At 39.8% G+C, this 9045-nt stretch overlaps 1 long non-coding RNA gene across 1 annotated transcript in view; it reads right to left on the bottom strand.

Annotated features, from left to right (window-relative positions):
• LOC107322057 overlaps positions 1–9045 on the bottom strand; it is a 40066-nt gene extending 31021 nt beyond the window's left edge. Inside the window, exons 1-2 of the long non-coding RNA XR_004309245.1 lie at positions 8704–9045; positions 8144–8272 (exon numbers count right to left, since the gene is read on the bottom strand). This is a non-coding gene — a long non-coding RNA (uncharacterized LOC107322057). The remainder of the gene's footprint in view (positions 1–8143; positions 8273–8703) is intronic.

Here is a 9045-nt window from a genome sequence, read left to right as displayed (position 1 = left end):
TCATGAGCATTAGTTTTCATCTCTGCCTCTTATAACTGGTTACTGTGTCTATTACCTTTTGCTTTTGGGCCCAGCTTTGGCTTATACCCTTCACATGTCCACACCATGGTAGAGCTTTCTGTCTCCTAGCTCACAGTTGCTTACCACATCTGTCTCAATTCAACAGTTGTGAATTAGTGATTGGAACAAGATTAGGAATGACAGTTCAAAGGCAGAGAAATCACAGCTGTTGCTCTTCATACAATAGAGGCTGTATGCACTTGACTTATTCATTTACAGTATACATTTCACATTAAAGGGAAACTTCTGCAGTAACATCCATATTCAAGTCTAACCCTTGATCCTGAGCCCATCTTCAGGATGCATCTCTTCCTTGATGACCTGAGGTATCATGGGCCTACTAAGCTAGATAATTCACCCTTATGTTGTCAATCCAGATCTACCTGAGCCACTTCAATCCTAGCAGCCTGATCCACCTGCTGGTTGTTTTGATGTTCTTCAGTGTCACAACTCTTGGGTACATGAGCATCTATGTAATGTACTGAAGGGTGAGAGAAGGTCCCCACAGCAAGGGAGAGAAAGAAACTGTCACAGAAACTGGAACAGGGGGGAGAGTGAAAAGATAGTTTATGGAAAAGTTGTTAGAAGAACGGGGAGTGCAGACACTGGGACTGGAATAACAAGAGGGATGAAGGCCATGAAGATAAGGGTGAAACAGCCCAAAAACAGTGTGGTGATTAGATGTCTGCAGGGCAAGCTGGAACGAATTTGGGGGGTGCCCCTCCTGAAGGGTCGAAAGTTTACAGAGAGGAAGACAACGAGCCTTTGCAAGGAAGATGATGAGCCTTCATCCCACGACCACCCCCACGACTCACTACGCATGTGCAAGGGGGGGGGAGGGACTGCATGCTAATGGGGTATGTAATGAATATGTATCCGAATCCCCCCTGTGGTGCAAGTGGTAGAAGTGCCACTCTGCTACACAGGAGGCTTGAATCCCAGGGGGTTGGACTCGATGATCTCTAAGGTCCCTTCCAACCCGCACGAGACTATGATACTATGATACTATGATACTATGATGAAATTCCTGCAAAATATTGATTATGTATTAGTTCAGCCTATATCTGTCTCACACTTTCTCCTCACAGTGTGCAAGTGAGGTGGAGCTATCCTCCTTGCACCAGGGTGTACGTGCATCACTCATTAAACATACCTGCTTTATAACTACTTTAGGATTATGGAGTTTGATAACGCAAGTCAGTACCTTCACAACCATGTTCTCTACCAGGGCAGCAAGATCTTTCCACAGTGCAGTGGGCCAGTTGGGTTTATCTCTACCAGTTTTTCTGCTTCCATAGAGCATCTGCCACCATCCAGGAGTCAGTGTAGACATAGAGCACTGGCCACTTATCTCATTCAGCAATGCCTAAAGTCAGCTGGGTGACCTTCTGTAAATTGGCTTCAGTACAGAAGGTCCTTCAGTACCTTCCATGATTTATTTTCCTTGAGAATTTCTGACAGAGGCTACAGGTCTGGCCATTCTGTCCATCTGCGGTATAGAACATGTTTTTTACAACTTGTGCAGCCCAGACTGGCCCAAGGGCTACTGCATGAACTATCTCCCATTTAATTTGTTCAAAGGCTGTTGTTGCTCAGGTTCCTGTGTTAAATTGTTCTTCTGGATCACTTGATGGAAAGAGTTTACAATCAGACTAAGCCAGAATATGCATTCTCCAAAAACCCACAGCACCTAAGAAAGCTTGTGTTTCCTTTTTGCTAGTTGGTGGAGACATAGCAGTTATTTTATTGATCACATCCATGGGGATCTGATAATGTCCATCTTGCCATTTTATTCCTAAGAACTGGATCTCCTGTGCAGGTCCCTTGACCTTACTTTGCTTTATGATAAAAAACAAAAACAAAAACAGCTTTTGGAAGCATTTGAATTATTTTTTCCCTCACTTTTGCCTCACTTTATAATGTCATCAACTTAATGCAGTTTCAGGAGCACCCCCTGTGCCAGAGCAGTCTGGATCAACCCACTGGAAACTAGAGCAGCCATTTTCCAAGAAGAACACTCTCTTGTGATGTTTTTTCCCTTGCAATTCACATACATGTGCCTGTAGATTCAAGGTGAGTTTTCCATCCTGTCTTGAACACCTCCAGGGACGGGGCATCCACAACCTCCGCGGGCAGCCTGTTCCAGGACCTCACCACTCTCCTAGTAAAGAACTTCCCCCTGACATCCAACCGAAATCTTCCCTCTTTCAACTTAAAACCATTTCCCCTTGTCCTGCTAGGACTGTCAGCTGTTAAACCTTCTGCACTTGCTCAGGGGTGAGTTGCAGATCCATCAGAAGTGATCATCTGCCCATATTCTCCCACACATCTTACCACCTACAATCATCTTGCCTCAGGGCAGATCTCTGGGTGGGACTTTTGAATAATTTCTTAACCACAAATAAAACAGTATACACATACAGAAGACATAGCAATAAGATAATGTCTATTTGAACTCTCCAGGTATATTCAAAATTTTCAACAACTGTTTTAGGTTGCCTGGAGTAGAGTGTGTACTTGATAAGAATTTCTGCAGTAAGGTTCTTGGAGTCAGAGAATAGTGGCAATATTGAATACAACCCATGACTACATTATCCCTGGCTGAAACTGTACAAATGAGGCAAGATTTATCAGCTGCTGGAGGCCTAACTGCAGTGCCCTGTGGCCCTGCCCACACAATGTGCAAGAGGAGATAACTTTGGAAGGCCAAGAATCAGAAACAGTTGCTCTGTTTGTGCAAGCTGCGCTTTGTGCCCTTGTCTGTGTGGATCACCTCTCAAAGGAGGAGTGAGGACGCACAAATGAGATCTGAGAGAAGATGAGAATTAACAGAGGTTGAGGTGTCTGGGATATGGGCTGGAAAACTGTTGCTACATGTGAAAGGAAAGGATATTAAAAAGTGATGAGGACGTTTGGGAATACAAAGTGATGCCAGCTTCAGGGGCAGAAGAATAAGGAAACAGACAGGGTTTGGGAAGAGTATAGCAGGTAAGGGTGACTGGAGAGGGTAAGGAACAGAAGACAAAGGCAGGCAACAGAGACAAGAAGATTTTTTTTTTTTTTTTTTTTGAGTAGAAAAGAACCTTAGAAATAATAACTTGAGATACAAAAAAGCTAGTTAAGAAAAATGTATTTTTGCAAGGATAAGAAGTGATACTCAAGAATGTACCTTTTTTTTTTTTTTTTGTAAGAACTGATAGACTTGAGGCTACTTTTTAATGTGTATTTGGTACAATTATGATTATATGAACAATTATAACAATAGCAGTGTTTCATTTATTTTACTAATGAAAAAGCAATGTGAGCACATGGCAGAACATAGGAAGGACTCTATCTTTGTTTTTCTTGCTAATCAATGGTTAAGGTCATTGTAAGTATCTTGGGTGAATGAAAATGTCTAAGGATCAAAGAACTAGCAGTTGAGGATTTGGTGTTTCTGAGGGAAAAAAATTCAGTACACAGTCAGTACAGCTTTGTGAAAAGATATATACTTATGTCAGTCCTCTGCTATAGGCAGGGATAATTAACTGAGCAGCCTGCAGGTGCCACCAGGTTGCATTTGACCAGTAGAAGCCCATAAATATTATGTCTTAAATATTTGTTTATGTCTTGTGAATCTGGAACTGTTTCTCATTTATTTCAGGAAAATACTCTCATTAATTCATCTAAATGAAACTATGTTTCATATCCTATGTGTTTGTAGTTCAATGCTATACTTTCAATATTATAATCAACTTTTATAAACACCCTGTACAGTCAGGCTGCCAATTGGCTGATAAATAATGTAGAGGTCACTGATCTTAGGTAAAATAAACATTGGCCCACAGATACGGTATATGAACAACTCTGAGAGAAAGTTTGACACAGATTCAGTTGGTGTATGGACTCCAGTAGTGCTACATGGATTGCAAAGGCTTTCAGGGGTATGACAATCTGGAGCTCAGTGATGTAAATAACTGTTTTGTTAATGGAATTAGGATTAACTGAAAACATTCTTGTTCTAAAAAAAGAAGCTCCTATTTAGTGAATTCTGACAAACCAAATTAACCAGTTCCATTCACAAGTCTTTTTGAACAGTGGATATAATCATTAGTTGTGAAAAATCACACATTTCTCATGAAGGATGGAAAATGAAATAAGTTAAAACATTCTAATTCTGTGGATATCCCTGTGGAGGACTAGACTGTACTGCTGGGAACATACAATTTGACATACAGAAAGAGTTCAGGTTGGGAGTACTAGTAAGTAAAATCCAAGTACAGGTAATGTGCAAGGTAGAGCATGGTGCAGAGCACCAACACGCTAATTCTTTTCCAGCTTTGCCTAGAAGCCTCTAGAGGTCACCCTGCTTCAGGAGGTTGCAGCTCAGCTGGGAAAGTCCCCGAGGGAGCAGCAGAGCATTAGCAATTTGACAGCGTGGATGAATATGTCAAAGGTTACATCTGTGTGCTTGGTAAAGCAGTGATTGAGTGAAAGGGTCTCTACAGTTTAAAATGAATAGGAAATATTCACACAAAGTTCAGGCAAATCACAGTTTAGTTTTACTTTCCATGTATTGTGACTGAGAGTCACACATTGGGGTTACCTTCATCTTACTTACATCCTACCTCACCAATTTTGTGATAGATGAATGGTCAGCTAAGGAGCATGCCACCTAACATCTTCTCTAGAGTCATATGAATCCAAATGTTAGTATCATATTAGTAACTCTATTTTCCCATCCATCTGCCTCCCTGTCCTTCCCTGACTTTTGGCCACCTGTTGTTCCTCTGCTTTCTGCACCTTACCCAGAGGCTTCCAGGCTTTTTCACTACACTCACCTGTTCTGTAACTGGAGCCACTCAGCTGCTTGAGTGTGTGAAGGAAAGGGTATTCTGAATGTCACCATCTTCATCTGAGTCACTTAATACTGTCTGAACTGTAAATCCTGATGGTACAGTAATGCCTATGTTTAATCACAGTTTGAATATTTATATACCTTCACAGTTTCAGGTGGCTGCTTCAGAACCTTTCCAAGGGACTAATTGGCTTTTAGATAAAAGCCAGTTATGTGAGAAACAGAGTTATTACTGGAAAGAAAGGGCTGTGTGTGTCTATAAATCCCCTATGTGAGTACATGGAATTTTGCTTTCCTTTTTATGTAGTAGTTTTAAACTGAAAATGAACAAGGCACTTCAGGTACTAGTTCTCAAATGCAAGTGCAGGATTGGGAAAGAGGATGGTCATCTCCGCTGTTGCCTTGTCTGAACTGTGACACCAGCTAGTCATCATAAATAATATCCTCATGAAATTTACATTGAGACCAAGAAAGTGCAACTTTCGTTGACATGCATAGGCAAAGCGTTAGTCCCAACTGTCTTTAGTACTGGAAAATTAATCCACAACTCATATTAATCATGGCCATTATTGTTTTTTTGTTAAGAAATCAATTCAAAATCTTCTATTCCCACCCCTCTTCCTCAGCACATGAATTTTCTACCACATACAGATTCCTAGTGGACATCTTTAGAAGGCACAAGAACATGTGAAGCTCCACATTTAACAGACATGTTCTGTAGGGAATACAGAAGATGGTCCCTGTAATTAATTTAACCTGATCCAGTACTTATCAAATCTAATAAAGAAAGTGTGTCCTTACCATTTCCAGGTCCTGTTCACAGCAACATGTTAGTCAAAGTGTAGCAATGAGAAGATTTGCTCTGTAGGATTTGTGTTCTGGCATTTCTGCTTATCATCTGCCAACATTCCTGGGAGCTCTCCTTTTACCCAGGGAACAGTGGAATGAGGCTATGTTTCCTACATCATGCCACATACACTGACAGTTTACAGGCCAGATTGATGTTCCCAAGCATGCCCTTCTAATTCTGATAGCATGGCTGATAACAGTATTTACAAGATGCACACCACCGAAAAAATGGTGGTTATTTTTGGAATGAGTGTACCAATCAGCTCTAGAAAATGCATATTTTGTCCCAGTTTGTTGTTTTTAAAAGTAAAGATAGTAAGCTGCATTTTGTGGACAAACTTCCAGGACCAGGAAGTGCTGATACTCTACACTCAGCTGATTGATCTCTCACATATAGTTCTGTTGTTTATCCTTAAGTTGTGCTAAACTCACAGATTCATATCACTGACAAATATAAGCTTAAATATATTTTCTGAAAACTCCTTTTTTTCAGTGTAATTTGTCAGTGGTCTTAAAGCCAGCATAGAGAAGTATTCACTTCTGCCTAGTTTGACAAGTCTGTTTCATAAATGGGATGTTGACTGGACATAGTCAGTTTGTTAAACTTCCTACAACTTGCTCAGATCCTTAGCATTCCATACTTCTGAGGGAAAACAACTACTGAGGAATCATGAAATAAGTAGACACAATCTCTAGTTTCTACAATATCCACAGAGCTACTCTCAAAATCAACTGAAATGGGAACAAAATGTCTCAGACAAGAATGTAATGAACTTTTTTGTCACTTAAAACTTGCATTAAAAAAAACAGCACATTTTAATTATGTGAAAAAACTATGGATTTTCTTCCCCTTTTCTTCCTCAAATTGTAAATTTTTGATGGTCCCTTTTTACCTGACTCAACCAGATCTAATGATGTCTACAGCTTTCTTACTGCCTACTTGACTTATCCCTGCCGCATTTAACTGTTACTCACCCATAAAAGCGTTATGACCTAGCTCTTGGGATTTTTAAAATCATATTATTCATTAGTTCAACCTCCTCTTCATGTCTCAGACTTTCAAGTTTTCCTTTGAAATGGATGCATTCACATTTCAATAATATTTGTATATTTTTATCCCACAACATTTTTTGAAACTTTTGGTCTTGGGCACATAACTGCACTTCCAGATTTGTTGCGTATTAGAGAGCATTTAACATAACAATGACTTGTTCACATAAGATTAAGTCTGCCTTCCAATAAATTCCATAAATACCTAATGAGCTCTGTGGGTCTCTCTGATCTTTCATTTTCTTTTTAACCATGTAGCAGAAACTAATGAATGAACAAAGAAAACAGCCTCATATTCCATTTGCCGCCTTCTCAGCTACAGCACAGGTTCTTGGATTAACTATATAGGTGGGGCAGCAGTACAGCTCCCAATCAGTAACTGAGTAGTCTCTTTTTCAATAAGGACTGTTCCACATTTAGTATTACCAGAGCCATCTTTAATGGGATTTTTAACCTTTCTTATTTCAGTGTCTATCATAGAAGTATTTTGTAAGTACATCCTGTTTTCAAATCAAGTATTTTGTGAGTACATCCTGTTTTCAAATCAGTCCTTTTCTGTACAAGGACTTGGGCTTCTGAACCTTTTGCTATAACCTTCTTGATAGTTACCTGGATTTCAGGATGGCATTCAGGTCATTCTGCTGGAGGATAAAAAAGATGGCATCTCTCTTTACTAGCAGACCAGCTAAATTATATGACAGTCAAAGACACAGATTTTATGACCCGTGAGTTTTCTTCAAATTCTTATTTAAGTCATTCTTTCTGTAATTTGCAGAAATCTGTGGGTATAATCACCATTAATTGGAATTAAAAAAAAAAAAAAAAAAAAAAGACTTTTTCCCCCTTCTCTTTATACTCTTCTAACACAACTTCCATCTATTGATAATGTTGAAGTTTTTAATAGCAGAGAATAACTCTCACTGGTAGTTCAGTATTCTTGTGCCCCCCTCTCTCGAATGATTTTCTTATGGTAAATACAGCTTTCTAACTTGGCTTAACTGGACTGAAAGAAGTGCAATAATCTCCACTAAAGATACTCTGGCAGTCTTAGTTAACAAGTGAATGACAAGCATGTTTGGAAAGCTCTACATTCTGACTGGGTTGTAAGACACAAACCTTAGCATTTCTCATCTATTTTAAACACATTAACTAATCAGCCAGCGTTGACAGGTAGGAACCTTGCTGGAAAGCAGATCGGTCAAAATAGAAGGGAGAGGAAACCATCAGAATAGATAGGATTCAAGAAGGCAAACTGTCTTTCCAAGGGAAAGTAAATCAATCTGAGTAGAAGTGAAAGGAAGTCTTCAAAGTAAGTAGGACAAGGAGGTGAACTGTCGTCATACTCACGGTACTCTGAGTCCCCTGTATTCTTTTTGAGTAAACTCCAGATTATTATCATAGAGTCATAGAATATCATAGGTTGGAAGGGATCCATGAGGATTATCAACTCCAACTCCTGGTTCCACATAGGACTACCTAAAAATTAAACCATATTTCTGAAAGCATTATCTAAGTGATTCTTTAATTACAGCGGACTTAGTGCCATGATTACATTCCTGGGAAGCCTGTTTCAGTGCCCAGCCAAAAGAACATTTATTAATATTCAGCTCTCCCCTGTCACATCTCCATGCCACTCATTCAAGATCAGGAAAGACAAAGAAACTGCTGCAGCCATTTCTTAGTGGTATGTGTGTTCCTCTAACATAAGCTGCTACTGCTTCCCTAAGTTACACTGATGACACATATGAGATCTCTCCAGCAGTATCCCACCCTATCTACCACCTTACTACTGTTGCTGAAGGAAGTTAATCCATGTCTCAGTGTAAAACAAGTGTTGGAGAAATCCTTGTCCCAGACAATCTAAAGAAAGTTTCTAGTCTCTTGCACCCAAAAACTTCTTTACTTACCAAAGGGAGCTTTGAATGTGATGGAATGTGAGACAAAGCATAATGAGGACAGTCATGTTCCAAAAAGTTTGTGGAAGAGTTCGTTAGTCTGTACCTCACTGTAGAGATTTTCTCAAGGTGAGCCTGGATCAAGTCCTGGGCAACCTGATCTAGCTGTGCATGTCCCTGTTCATTGCAGGGGAGCTAGACTAGATGACCTTTAAAGATTCTTTCCAACTCTAAGGATTCCATGATTCTGTGATTCTATGATTTCTTTCCAGGAACACTTCTAGGCTGCACATAGCAAACACAAGACCTACTCCAAAGGAAAAATGGTGTAGAGGTACATGCAGGCATAAGTGA

This window comes from Coturnix japonica, chromosome 18 (assembly GCF_001577835.2).
Source record: "Coturnix japonica isolate 7356 chromosome 18, Coturnix japonica 2.1, whole genome shotgun sequence".
Lineage (NCBI taxonomy): Eukaryota > Metazoa > Chordata > Aves > Galliformes > Phasianidae > Coturnix > Coturnix japonica.
This window is presented reverse-complemented; position numbering and strand designations above follow the sequence as displayed.